The following is a 13,174-nucleotide window of genomic DNA, read 5'->3' on the forward strand; positions in this document are numbered from 1 at the left end:
CATCCGGCAAGGTTCATACAGAACCCAAGAAAGGCCCTTCAGAACCACATTAAGGTCCAAAGATGAGAACAGACTAAGCGGTGGAGATCATAATCTGAGTGCCCCCTTAAAAAACCGAGTGACATCTGGATGAGACGCCAATGATTGCATGCTTCTCCAGGTCCTAAAGCACAAAAAATGGCTACCTTGAGAGAGTAAATCACTAACAGCTTATCAAGACTGGCCTGTAGAAATGCTAGAATGACCGGGATAGGAGCCTTCTCAGGCTCCAACTGCTCCTTGGTGCACTGAAACTGGAAAGAAACATAGAAACATGATGGTAGATAAAGGCCAAATGGCCTATCCAGTCTGCTCATCCACAGTAACCTTTATCTCTTCAGTGTCCCTGTCTTCACCGCCTCTTCTGGGAGATTGTTCCATGCATCTACCACCCTTTCTGTAAAAAAGTATTTCCTTAGATTACTCCTGAGCCTATCACCTCTTAACTTCATCTATGCCCTCTCATTCCAAAGCTTCCTTTCAAATGAGACTCAACTCATGCACATATACGCCACATAGGCATTTAAACGTCTCCATTGTTATTTCCTTTCTCCCATCTTTCCTCTAAAGTATACATATTGAGATTTCTAAGTCTGTCCCCATACACCTTATGACGTAGACCATGCACCAATTTAGTAGCCTTCCTCTGGTCAGACTCCGTCCTTTTGTGTACAAATAATTTTTATTAAAGGTTCTAAAAAAAAAGTGCTAGAAACACACACAATAAAGCATAACTGAAATCTTACAAAGGTGCACAAAACAATTTCTTAACTCCAGCCCACCCCCCAGACTCCCAACCCACCCATCCCATAGTTTGAGGTAAACATCAAATCCAGAACAAGCAATCCAAAAGGAGTATAACATCACAGATTCAGAAGACTCCATCCTTTTAATATCTTTTTGAAGATGTGATCTCCAGAAATGTACACAACATGCTAAATGAGGTCTCACCAGAGTCTTATATAGGGGTATTAATACCTCCTTTTCCCTAATGGCTATACCCCTCCCTGTGCACCCTAGCATCCTTCTAGCTTTCACTGTCACCTTTTCAACCTGTTTGGCCACCTTAAGATCATCATATACAATCACACCCAAGTCCCGTTCATCTGTTGTGCACTTAAGTTCTTCACCCCCTAAACTGTATCGTTCCCTCGGGTTTTTGTAGCCCAAATGAATGACCTTGCATTTCTTAGTATTAAATTTTAGCTGCCAAATTTCAGACCATTCTTCAAGCTTTGCTAGGTCTTTCTTCATGTTATTCACACCATCTGAGATGTCTACTCTATTGCAGATTTTGGTATTATCTGCACAGAGGCAAATCTTACCCGACAGTCCTGCAGCAATATCGCTTATAAAAATGTTAAAAAGAACAGGCCCAAGAACAGAACCTTGAGGCACACCACTGGTAACATCCCTTTCCTCAGAGTGATCTCCATTGACCACTGTCATCTTCCACTCAATCAGTTTCTGACCCAGCCCCTCACTTTGGGACCCATCTCGAAGTAACTCAGTTTATTTATTAGACATCTGTGTGGAATATTGTCAAAGGCTTTGCTAAAATCTAAATACACCACATCTAATGTACTCTCTCTAGCAAATGTTTTGGTCACCCGGTCAAAGAAATCACAAGACCTACCTCTAGTCAATCAATGTTGCCTTCAGTCCTGAAATCCACTGGATTCCAGAAACTTCACCATTCTCTATTTTAAAAGCATTTCCATTAATTTGCTTATCACAAAATTCCCTTCTTTACTTCCACTTGTAGAGGGACCACAAATGCCCTTCTCCAGCCTCTGGTACTACTCCCGACTCTAGAGAACCATTGAAAAGGTCAGAGGAGCCACCAGAACTACCTTAAGTTCCTTCAGCATCCTTGGATGTACACCATTTGGCCCCATTGCTTTGTCTACCTTTAATTTAGCTAGCTCAAGAATACATTCCTCTGAAAATCAATAAGGGTCTATCACTACTCTGTTCCTATTCCTATGTCTCCTGGAGCTTCAGCCGTGAACACAGAACAGAAATATTTGTTAAGCAATTCAGCCTTTTCTTTATCAGCTTCTACATATTTCTCCCCTTCACTTTTGAGCTTCACAATGCCACTTTTGTTCTTCCTATCAGTGATATATCTAAAAAATATTTTGTCTCCCCAAATGTATCAGCTATTTTTTCTTCCATTTGTATCATTGCTTTCCTGACTACTCGACCAGCCTCTCTTAACTTTTCCAGATATTTTTGCCTGTCTTCCTCTTTCTGCAATCTTTTGTAGTTTCTGAAAGCTAACCTCTTATTCCATATCTTCTCAGCTATGACTTTTGAGAACCAAAGTGGCCTTCTTTTCCTTTTCCTTATTTGCCTCAGAAAAAGGTCTGTTGCCCTTACAATAACTCTTTTCAGTTTTGCCCACTGCATTTCTACTCCTTCCAGATGTTCCTATCCAGACAATTCTTTGACGTAATCTCCCATCCAAACAGTTAGTTTTTTTTAAAGTCTAGAACCTTTACTTTTGAATGTAACATCAGAAATACTTTCCCCGTTTGTAAACTCTAAATCCAGTATGACCCCCAGATGAAGGTGATTTTTTGGGAAATTGATTATCCAACCAAGGCTCTAGAGGAGAATCACCATCTGCTGTAGAGTGTGCTTGCCTTCCCTATGGGAGGCGGCTCTGATCAGTCAATCATCTAGACAAGGATGCATCTAGATGCCCATCCTAGGTAGCTGATCTGCTACAACCAACATCACCTTGCTAAAGGTGTGTGGAATCATGGCCAAACTGAGAGTGCCACAAACTTGAAGTGTCTCTTAACATAGAATCATAAATATTTCCTGTGATCTGGAATGATGGGGATGTGAAAATATGCCTCCGTTTAATCCAGAGAGGCTAGGAATTCTACCGAAGCTAACGTCGCTATAATGAAGCGGACAGTTTCCATGCGAAAGCGAGAACCTTTAGGGCCTTGTTTACAGACTTCAAATCCAGAATGGGCCTCCAATCTTCTGTGCCTCTCTTGGGCAGTATGAAATATAAGGAGTATCTGCCCGAGCTCGATTCATCTTTGGGAACTGGTTCTATGAAATGAATTTCCAAGAGTCATTGTGCTGTTACTTGGACTCTGGCCTCCTTTTCCAGCAGGCCAGCTGGGGAGTCGAGGAAACTGGAAGGGGCAAGGAAACACGCTCATGGGCCTCTCCCGAATAATGTCCAGAACCCAACAGATAAAATCTGTTCCCATTCCCTCCAGAAAGTAGCCAGCCACCCATCGATATGAGGTGAGGTGGCTGTCGCCCTGGCATCATCGTGGCTTCTTGGAGGCAAAGCCACTGCAGGAACCCGAGGGCCTATTAAGAACATAAGAATTGCCGCTGCTGGGTTAGACTACTGGTCCAATATGCACAGCAGTCCGCTCATGCGATGGCCCTCTGATCAAAGACCAGCGCCCTGAGACTAGACCTACCCGAGTACATTCCAGTTCAGCAGGAACTTGTCTAACTTTGTCTTGAATCCCTGTAGAGTGTTTTCCCCTATGACAGACTACGGAAGAGCGTTCCAGTTTTCTACCACTCTCTGGAACAGGGGTGTCAAAGTTCCTCCTCGAGGGTCACAATCCAGTCGGGTTTTCAGGATTTCCCCAATGAATATGCATGACATCTATTTGCATGCACCGCTTTCATTGTTTGCTAATAGATCTCATGCATATTCATTGGGGAAATCCTGAAAACCCGACTGGATTGTGGCCCTTGACACCCCTGCTCTGGAAGGACCTTTAAAAAGAGTAACAGGAAGAAAACTGGTGGGATCTCCTACAAAAGGGGTGCCCAATACGTCATTCGTGATCGACCAGTAGATCGGGAAGGCAACGCGAGTTGATCGCGGAGCCCTTCCCGGGCTCCGTGATAGACTCGTGTTGCTGTCCCGATCTACCTGGCCGATTGCCTTCCTCCCCCCGACGTCCCCCACCACTGCCCCAAGCTCTCCCTGCAGAAGCGTCTGACTGACCAGCATTCCACTCCCCGTCAATTCTGACGGAGAGAAAGTTCTAGGCCAGCCAATCGCTGCCTAGCTGGCCCGGAACTTCCTCTCCAATATCACAATTGACTTCAGGGAGCGGAATGCTGGTCAGCGCAACACTTCTGCAGGGAGCTTGGGTCTGTTCCCCTGGCGGATGTGGCAAACCTAGTGTCTTGGGGGAGGGCAGGGAGAAAAAAAGGGGGCAGGCAGGAATACAAAGAGAGAGAAAGAAAGGGAGGCAGGGAGACAGAAAGAAAGAAGGGGTCAGGGAGAAAGATAGAAAAAGGGGGAGAGAATGAGGTCTGGAGGAGAGGAAGCATACAGGAGGCTGAAAGAAGGGAAGAAATATTGGATGCACAGTCAGAAGAAGAAAGTGCAACCAGACTCAAGAAATCAGACAACAAAGGTAGGAAAAATGATTTTATTTTCAATTTAGTGATCAAAATGTGTCCGTTTTGAGAATTATCATCTGCTGTCTATATTTTGCACTATGGCTCCCTTTTACACACTGCCGCTGCTGGGTCAGACCAGTGGTCCATCATGCCCAGCAGTCCGCTCACGCGGCAGCCCTCTGGTCAAAGACCAGCACCCTAACCGAGATTAGCCCTACCAGCACCCGTTCTTGTTCAGCAGGAACTAGTCTAACTTTGTCTTGAATACCTGGAGGGTGTTTTACTAAACCGCAATAGCGTTTTTTAACGCAGGGAGCCTATGAGTGTCAAGAGCAGCGCGGGGCATTCAGCGCAGCTCCCTGTGCTAAAAACTGCTATCACGATTTAGTAAAAAGGGAGGGAGGTATATTTGTCTATTTTTGTATGGTTGTTACTGAGGTGACATTGCATAGAGTCATCTGCCTTGACCTCTTTGAAAAAACCCCAGAATATGAATGATAATTAACATTTTCTCTGCTTTTCAGTGTGCTTTGTGATTTTTAAAATTTTTTTATTGTTGGTAGATCATTTTGACTGGGTCATTTTAAAAGTAGCTCGCAAGCCCAAAAAGTGTGGGCACCCCTGTCCTAGAGGTTCAAAAACTGCCTCTGCCACCCACCGGTGGAACGGCCCCTGTTGTCCAAGAGGGATTTAGGACAGCGATCCACCATACTGGCCATAAGGTTGTCTAAAACCTTTGCCAAAGAGCATCTGCCCCTTGAAGGGTAATCTGCTGAGAATAGCTTTAGAAGCTGAGTCGCCTGATTCAGAGCATTTCGCAGGCAGAAATGGGGTAAGCCAAAATCTTACTCAGGACTCTGATGTCATAAAGAGCATCAACTCATATATAACTTCCACAAGTGATAAAGAACCAGTGTTATAGTGAGCTTAACTATGCATAAGTCAATGCTCAGGTATCCAGGGATTTTCAGACAGCCACCCGAGTGGCATAACTCATGGTGGTAAGATCCTCATTAATCCCAACCTAGCATTTATGATGTTTTAATGAATTTTTTCTATTTATTTATTTCATCTATGTAATGTACTTTATGTATGTGTATAAAGCCAACTTAGCTTTTATATATATATATGATTTCTGTCCCCTTAGCCGACGCGTTTCGCTATCACTTCATCAGGATGGAGAAATCTTGATTCATAATGCTTGCATGCTTCAACATAGTCTCTGGCAGCTTAAAAGCATTGACTTGATTCATAATGCTTGCATGCTTAAAAGCACTGACTTGATTCATAATGCTTGCATGCTTCAACATAGTCTCTGGCAGCTTAAGAGCATTGACGTATGCATAGTTAAGCTCACTATAACACTGGTTCTTTATCACTTGTGGAAGTTATATATGAGTTGATTTGGTGAATTGATAAAGAGGAAAGAAGTTTGAATAAAGAGCAGCAGCCACATAATCTACTCCCCCCTTAATCATGTGGCGAAATGAGTCTGCTATCTGGTATGACAGGCCCTTGCCACAAAGGAGGCAGCTGCTGCAGCTTTGATACCCAAAGCCAGCACTTCAAACTGTCTTTTAAGGATCACGTTTACCTTACGGTCTTGTGTGTTCTTCAGCATCACTCCACCTCACTAGGAAGGGAGGTGCGCTTAATCAATTGTGTTACTCTCAAGTCCACTTTCAGCTGTGATAACAGCTGTTGGAAGTCTGGAGCCATAGGATAGAGCTTAGTCATACTTTGGCCACCTTCAGGCAACTTCCATTGGTCAGTGACTAAGGAGGTGATGTCTGGATGAGCTGGAAAAAAAAGGTAGTCTGCGTATTAGTGCTGCTCATAACAGAACACAGAGGTGGAGGGCTGCTGGGCATCAAACTTCAACGCAGAGTGTCATAAATGACAGGTAAAATGTAAACAGATTTGAAAAGGCAATGTACTGAAGGATCATCACCGTGATCTGCAGCTGCCCCTACCTCCTGACCTTGGGACCCTGAAAGGGATCCCAAATCATCCCCAAGGGCATGGAAAGAGACTTCCAATCATCCCAGTTCTGTTCCGAAGGGTCACGAACACTAGGAGCTGGCATGGCATGAGACAGAAACTTGGCTTAGGAGAAGGACCCTTGAGGCAGAGCTGGCGCGCTCAACGACAGTGTAGCATTTCCCAGGCCAATTAAGTAGGCTTTCCATAAAAGGCTGACAAAATTAGAAAAGCCTTGTACCGGAGGCCCCAAATACCCCTGCAAGATACCAGACTAGGGAATTAGCGCCTTCTTTGCTACCACACACTTGCATTTCACCCTCTCATTGCTCGTGGCCTCGGAGCGTGATCTCTTCACTACAGTCTGTGCATTTTGGGGTTCCACAGCCCTGGATGACTGATTAGAGGCTGAGACTGAAGCTTCCGCCCAACAGCACATAGAACACGGCCACTCCTCTACTGGTAAATCTGTGCAATAAATGCAGGAATTGGGGCTAGACTGACCTGGGGCATCTATTATAGATGATCCCTAGGCAAAACTAAAGGTTTTGAGACAGAAAAAAAAGGACTGGGAGGGGGGAAGGAGGAGAGAAAAATCGCTAAAATCCAAGATGGCTACCACCAGAAAGTTCATGCCAAAAACGACCTGTTAGAGCTTAACTAGAAAAACAAAAAAACATTGAAAAGGGAGTTTTGGAGGTGGGGGAACCAAACCCTAACCCCAGTATCCCTTGAATCTGGCTTTTTCAGACCCTCCTCATTCAATTTTCCTCATAGGGAACAAGGGGAGTACTCACTGTGACTTTTAGTGCCTGTGAACTTGCAGCAGCTTGTCTGCAGAGAAAGGATTTCTGCCTCAGAGATTGCCAATACAAATCCAATCAATGGAGATCTGCTGGCTGTAGGTCGGGCAGACCCCAACCATGGACTCCCACCCCCAAAAATCCACATGGCGCACCAGGGGAGAGAAACTAAGCAGTCAGCTTCCTGATACCCAGAGGGTTGTTACACAGGGGACCAACAGCATGTGCTTAAGGCTCCAATAAGTCAGCAGGCGAGCCTGCTCCCAGGAGAACAAACTCCGAGTTCCTGAAGAGATACCAAGCAGGCTGGATCCACAGGTACTCAAAGAGATTGGTCTGGGAGCAGCAGTTCACCCAGGCAGGACTGCATTCTTTCCCCGGCAGAGTAAGTCCAAGAAAGGGATCTCCGGGCACCAAAGCTAAGCAGAAAATACAAAAACAATGGCAAAACTACCCCCCCCCTCAAAAAAAAAAAAAAAAAAATTAAAACCAGATCAGAACACACCTTCTCAGTTCACCTATAGAAGGAAAAACTGAAGAAGGAGCTGTTTTCCACTGCAAAAGGGGAGGCATTCAGAGTCTTGGAGTGACACCCTTCTGCAGAATCACGATTAATGGGAAGCAACAGCTACAGTACAGAATCCTGTCTTTGCTACAGAACTTGCATTCCATGGAGGCTATCCCTTCCCCCAATATTTTAATAATTACATGTCATTGCAGTGCCATTTTGAGTTGAAATACTCAACATTTTGTATGTCTTCTTACCATTAATGGATCCTCCATTTATATCACACTCACATTTATTTGCTGGTTTGGTCTTCAACATTCCAGGAATCCACCATAGCTTCTGTGAAATGTTTTCCAATGTTGCTCCTTCATATTATAGCTTCTTGTTCTATATTTTCCTAACCCTTCTAAGCCAGTGGTAATTTTCTTAATTGGCATTTTACTGCCACTATAAGGCAGTTGGTGGTGCACAGAACCACTCTCCTTGTATTTAACAGTTATGACATTACTCCCCATTGACTAATAATTTTGGGGCCAGGCACTTAAAGAATAAGATAATAACCCAAAGATTGTTAAGGCCTAGTCGCAATGGAAGATTAGGTTCTTAACTTTGGTAATCTTCTTTCTGTTAGTCCTTTACAGAATCCATACTAAAGGTGTTTCACCTCTACCCATGAAACGGGTCTTGCAGATATCCATGGACTTTTCTCTGCACTGCTCCTCTCACTTAGCAAAGGAACACAAAGCCCCCTGTAGTTTAGTCCAAAGCCACAGAACAGTACTGGAACACAGCACAGATACCAAGAGGGCATGGGGAATCTCCCACAACTCAACAGCATTCTGGGTCGGCTCTGAACAGACAACAAGCAAACATAGGTAATAAGCACAAACTGGATATCTATCTCCTGTAGAGACACGCCTATCAGAATGAATCCCCACAAAGCCTATATGCAAGCAATACTGAAAAACACAGAGTACAAAAAGGGTGGGCCATATGATTCTGTAAGGGACTAACAGAAGGGAGTGTGTGGCGCAGTGGTTTTAAGTTATAGCCTCGGCACTCTGAGGTTGTGGGTTCAAACCCACGCTGCTCCTTGTACCCTTGGGCAAGTCACTTAATCCCCCCATTGCCCAGGTACATTAGATAGATTGTGAATCAGCCAGGACAGAAAGGGAAAAATAAATCAAATACCTGAATAAATTCTTGTAAACCGTTCTGAACTCCCCTGGGAGAATGGTATAGAAAATTGAATGAATAAATGAATGAATGAATAAATAAATAAAGATTACCATAAGAACATAAGAATTGCCGCTGCTGGGTCAAACCAGTGGTCCATCGTGCCCAGCAGTCCGCTCACGCGGCGGCCCCCAGGTTAAAGACCAGTGCTCTAATGAGTCCAGCCTCACCTGTGTACATTCCAGTTTAGCAGGAACCTGTCCAACTTTGTCTTGAATCCCTGGAAGGTGTTTTCCCCTAAAGAGACTCCGGAAGAGCGTTCCAGTTTTCTATCAGACGTAAGAAACCTAATCTTCCATTCTGTTACGTCCCTTCCGGAATCCAAAGCAATGGCAACGTCCAGGGTGGGACAGAAGAGCCTGCCCACAACATCCACTCAGTAAAATCTGGTAAAGGTATGAAAAGATGACCAAGTGGTCGCTCTACAAATGTCAGCCAGATGAACTGCTCGAGACTCCAACCATGAAGCAATGACATCTCTTGTTGAATGAGCCTTGAGAGATAATGGCAGCTGCCTGCCACAAGGGATAAGTCATAAGAATAGCCTTACTGGGTCAAACCAATGGTCCATTCTCATGGTGGCCAATCCAGATCACTCCTTGCCAAAACCCAAGGAGTAGCAATATTCCATGCTACCAATCCAGGGCAAACAGAGACTTCCCCCATATCTTAATAAGAGACTATGAACTTTTTCTCCAAGAATTTGTCCAAACCTTTAAAACCAGCTACGCTATCCGCTTTTATCACAACCTATGGCAACGCGTTACAGAGCTTAACTATTCTCAGAGTGAAAAAATATTTCCTACTATTGGTTTTAAAAGTATTTCCCTGAAGTTTCGAGTGTCCCCTAGTTTTTGTAATTTTTGACATAGTGAAAAATCGATCCACTTGTACCCGTTCTACTCCACTCAAGATTTTGTAGACTTCAATCATATCTCCCCCTCAGCCTTCTCTTTTCCAAGCTGAAGAGCCCTAACCTTTTTTAGTCTTTCCTCATATGAGAGGAGTTCCATCCCCTTAATCATCTTAGTCGCTCTTTGAACCTTTTCTAGTGTCACTATATCTTTCTTGAGAACACAATACTTCAGATGAGGTCGCACCATAGAGCCTTACAGAGGCATAATAATATCTTTAGTCTTGTTAACCATTTCTTTTTTAATAATTCCTAGCATCTTGTTTGGCCGCTGCTGCACATTGGGCAGAAGGTTTCATCATATTGTCTACAATGACACCCAGATCCCTTCCTTGGGCGCTAATCCCCAAGGTGGACCCTAGAATCTGGTAAGTGTGATTTGGGTTATTCTTCTCAATTTGCATCTGTCTACATTAAATTTCATCTGCCACTTGGACGCCCAGTCTTCCAATTTCCTAAGGTCTGCCTACAATGTTTCACAATCCGCATGCGTTTTAACAACTTTGAACAGTTTAGTGTCTTTGCAAATTTAATCACCTCACTCGCCGCTCCATTTTCCAGATCATTTATAAATAAGTTAAATAGCACCGGTTCCAGTATAGATCCACTGTTTACTCTCCTCCATTGAGAAAAATAACCATTTAACCCTACCCTCTGTTTTCGATTCAGTAATGAATTCTTAATCCACAACTGAACTTTGTCTTCTATCCCATGACTTGTTAGTTTTCTCAGGACCTCTCATAAGAAACTGTCAAAAGCTTTCTGAAAATCTAGATACACTATATCAACTGGCTCACCTTTATCCACATGTGTATTCACACCTTCAAAGAAGTCAAGCAAATTGGTGAGGCAAGATCTCCCTTGGCTGAACCTATGCTGTCTGTGTCTTATTAAATCATGTCTGACTAGGTGTTCCACAATTTTATTTTTTATAATTGCCCGGTACTGAAGTCAAGCTGTAATTTCCCGGATCTCCTTGGCAATAGAGGGCTGAGATGCTGGCCTGTCTCACCTGGACTGACTAGTCAGGAGAAATAGATGGTTAGAAAAACAGAAGTTATTGGTTCTCTCTAAATAGTGAAGCAAAACTCTTCAGACATCAAGTTTCCGCAAGATCATATCCTTTTCCTGTGACCTCGTGGAATGAAAGGCAGGCAGAAGAACTTCTTGATTGACATGGAATTCCAAAACTACCTTCGGAAGAAAGGAAGGTACTGTACAAAGCCTCTGTGATCTAGAGAAAGAGTTCTCTACACCAAGCAGCCTGCAACTCCAAAATACGTCTGGCTGAGACTATCCCCACAAGAAACACTGTTTTGACCATAAGATCAAAGTGAGACACATGCTTAAGTGACTCAAAGGGAGCTGCTGCAAGCCCTTTCAGTACCATAGAAAGGTTGCAAGCTGGAAAGGGCTGCCGCAGACGAAGTACTCCCCTGAAAAATAACACGAGGGTGAGTAGTAAGTAAACTGGAACAGATGCGCGCTCTGAAACAGGACCTTGGGGGAAGCCACTGCCAGGCCTTTTTTTTTTTTTTTATAAACTGGCCTGCAAAAAAGGCTAGGATAACCGGGATGGGAGCAGACAACGGCTCCACCTGGTCCCTGACTTCTACCTTCAGCACTTTCTCTGACCTCCCCACTGGAGATTCCAAAAACAAATCTGGTATGCGAATCTGGTGCATCTGCAAAGAAGTAGGTGTCTCAAGCTGCCAGTTCATCTGGGGCTCCTCAGTCAGGGCCCAGTCTATTTTGTATCCCTCCCGCATGATGCCCAGTACCCATTGGTCTGAGGAGATCTGTTCCCACTCCTGGAGGAACTCCAACAACCGGCCTGCAATACGAAGAGGTACGACAGAGGTCCTGGCATCATTAAGACTCCTTAGATGTGGTGCTGGTGCAAAGAACCTGAAGCCTGCTGGTGTACAGGGTTAAAATTGTGTTGTCTGTAGCTCTAGGAATACCTTTGGCCAAACGAGCCTGTGGAATTTTGATGAAACCTGTGAGAGGGATGAAAATTACTGTGACTCCTGGAATCCAGGAGGGATTTAGGATGGCAGTCCACAACACTGGCCATAAGGTCATCTAACCCTTTGACAAAAAAGCATTTGACCTTTTAAAGGGAGTCTGCTGATAGTCACCTTAGAGGCCAAGACACCAGCCCAGTGGTGAATCCAGAGTGTTCTGCGAGCTTAGAAAGCATAAGCCGAAACCTTACCTAGAATCCTGAGGTCAAATAAGACATCGGCAACATAATCCACCCCCTCAAGCACCAGCTGGGGGCAGGTGTCCTGCTCCATAAAAGGATCTCAATGCAACCTCATGTGGCAAGCACATACTGCAAAGGAGGCAGCTGCCATGACCTTAATACCTGAAGAAGCCAGTTAAAAAAGCCACTTTAAAACCAAGTCCTGAGAATCTTTCAAGTTGAAATTAAATCAGGAAAAAACAAAATTCTTTTTTGTGTCATCACAAGATTATTCTTGAACCAATAATTAAGATCAATCAGTATCATTTACAATAAGCCCTACAATTAAAATCTTGGGAGTTGTTTTTTGATCAGTCTTTGACCATGAAAAATCAGATAGACGCAGTGGTTCAAAAGGAAATTATGGAAATTATGTACATCAGATCCTACTTTAATGCTACTGCTTTTACAATCTTAGTTCAGACATTACTTCTGAGTATTCTAGATTACTGTAACATTATATATTTGACAAGTACTAAGAAAAATTTGGCTAGACTGACTTTGGTTCAGAATACAGCAGTAAGAATGATCTATGGTCTAAGGAAGTACGACCACGTGACCCCTTATTATTGTGAGCTGCATTGGGATGCTTATATTATAAAGTCGCTTTTGGTGTTGCCCCATTATATCTTGTTGGCACATTAGAAGAGTAGAAAATCTCATGCCCTATTTACGTTCCCTGCAGCTAAGGGTTGTAAAAGTAAGAAACATCATGGGCATTGTCTTTCCTATCAAGAAGCTTATTACGACAAAGATTTCCGTCCATTATTGATTAGATCTACATCTTATGAACATTACAGAAAACTTTTGAAGACTTCTTTTTTCCAAATTCTTGGTTAACTAAATCTCTGTATATCACATTATTTCTGTACTTTCCCGTAGCATAATCTTTTGTTAACCACATTGAACTAAGGGTTATGCGACCTAGAAATTTGCTATTATGTTATGTTCATTTTCACTCTGCCTTCACTCGGAAGAGAGTGTGCTTGGTCACCTTTGTCACCTGAGCCACCACCAAATCCACCTTCGGCTGCTCAAAAATC

The sequence above is a fragment of the Geotrypetes seraphini genome, chromosome 5, assembly GCF_902459505.1.
Source record: "Geotrypetes seraphini chromosome 5, aGeoSer1.1, whole genome shotgun sequence".
In the NCBI taxonomy this organism is placed as follows: Eukaryota; Metazoa; Chordata; class Amphibia; order Gymnophiona; family Dermophiidae; genus Geotrypetes; species Geotrypetes seraphini.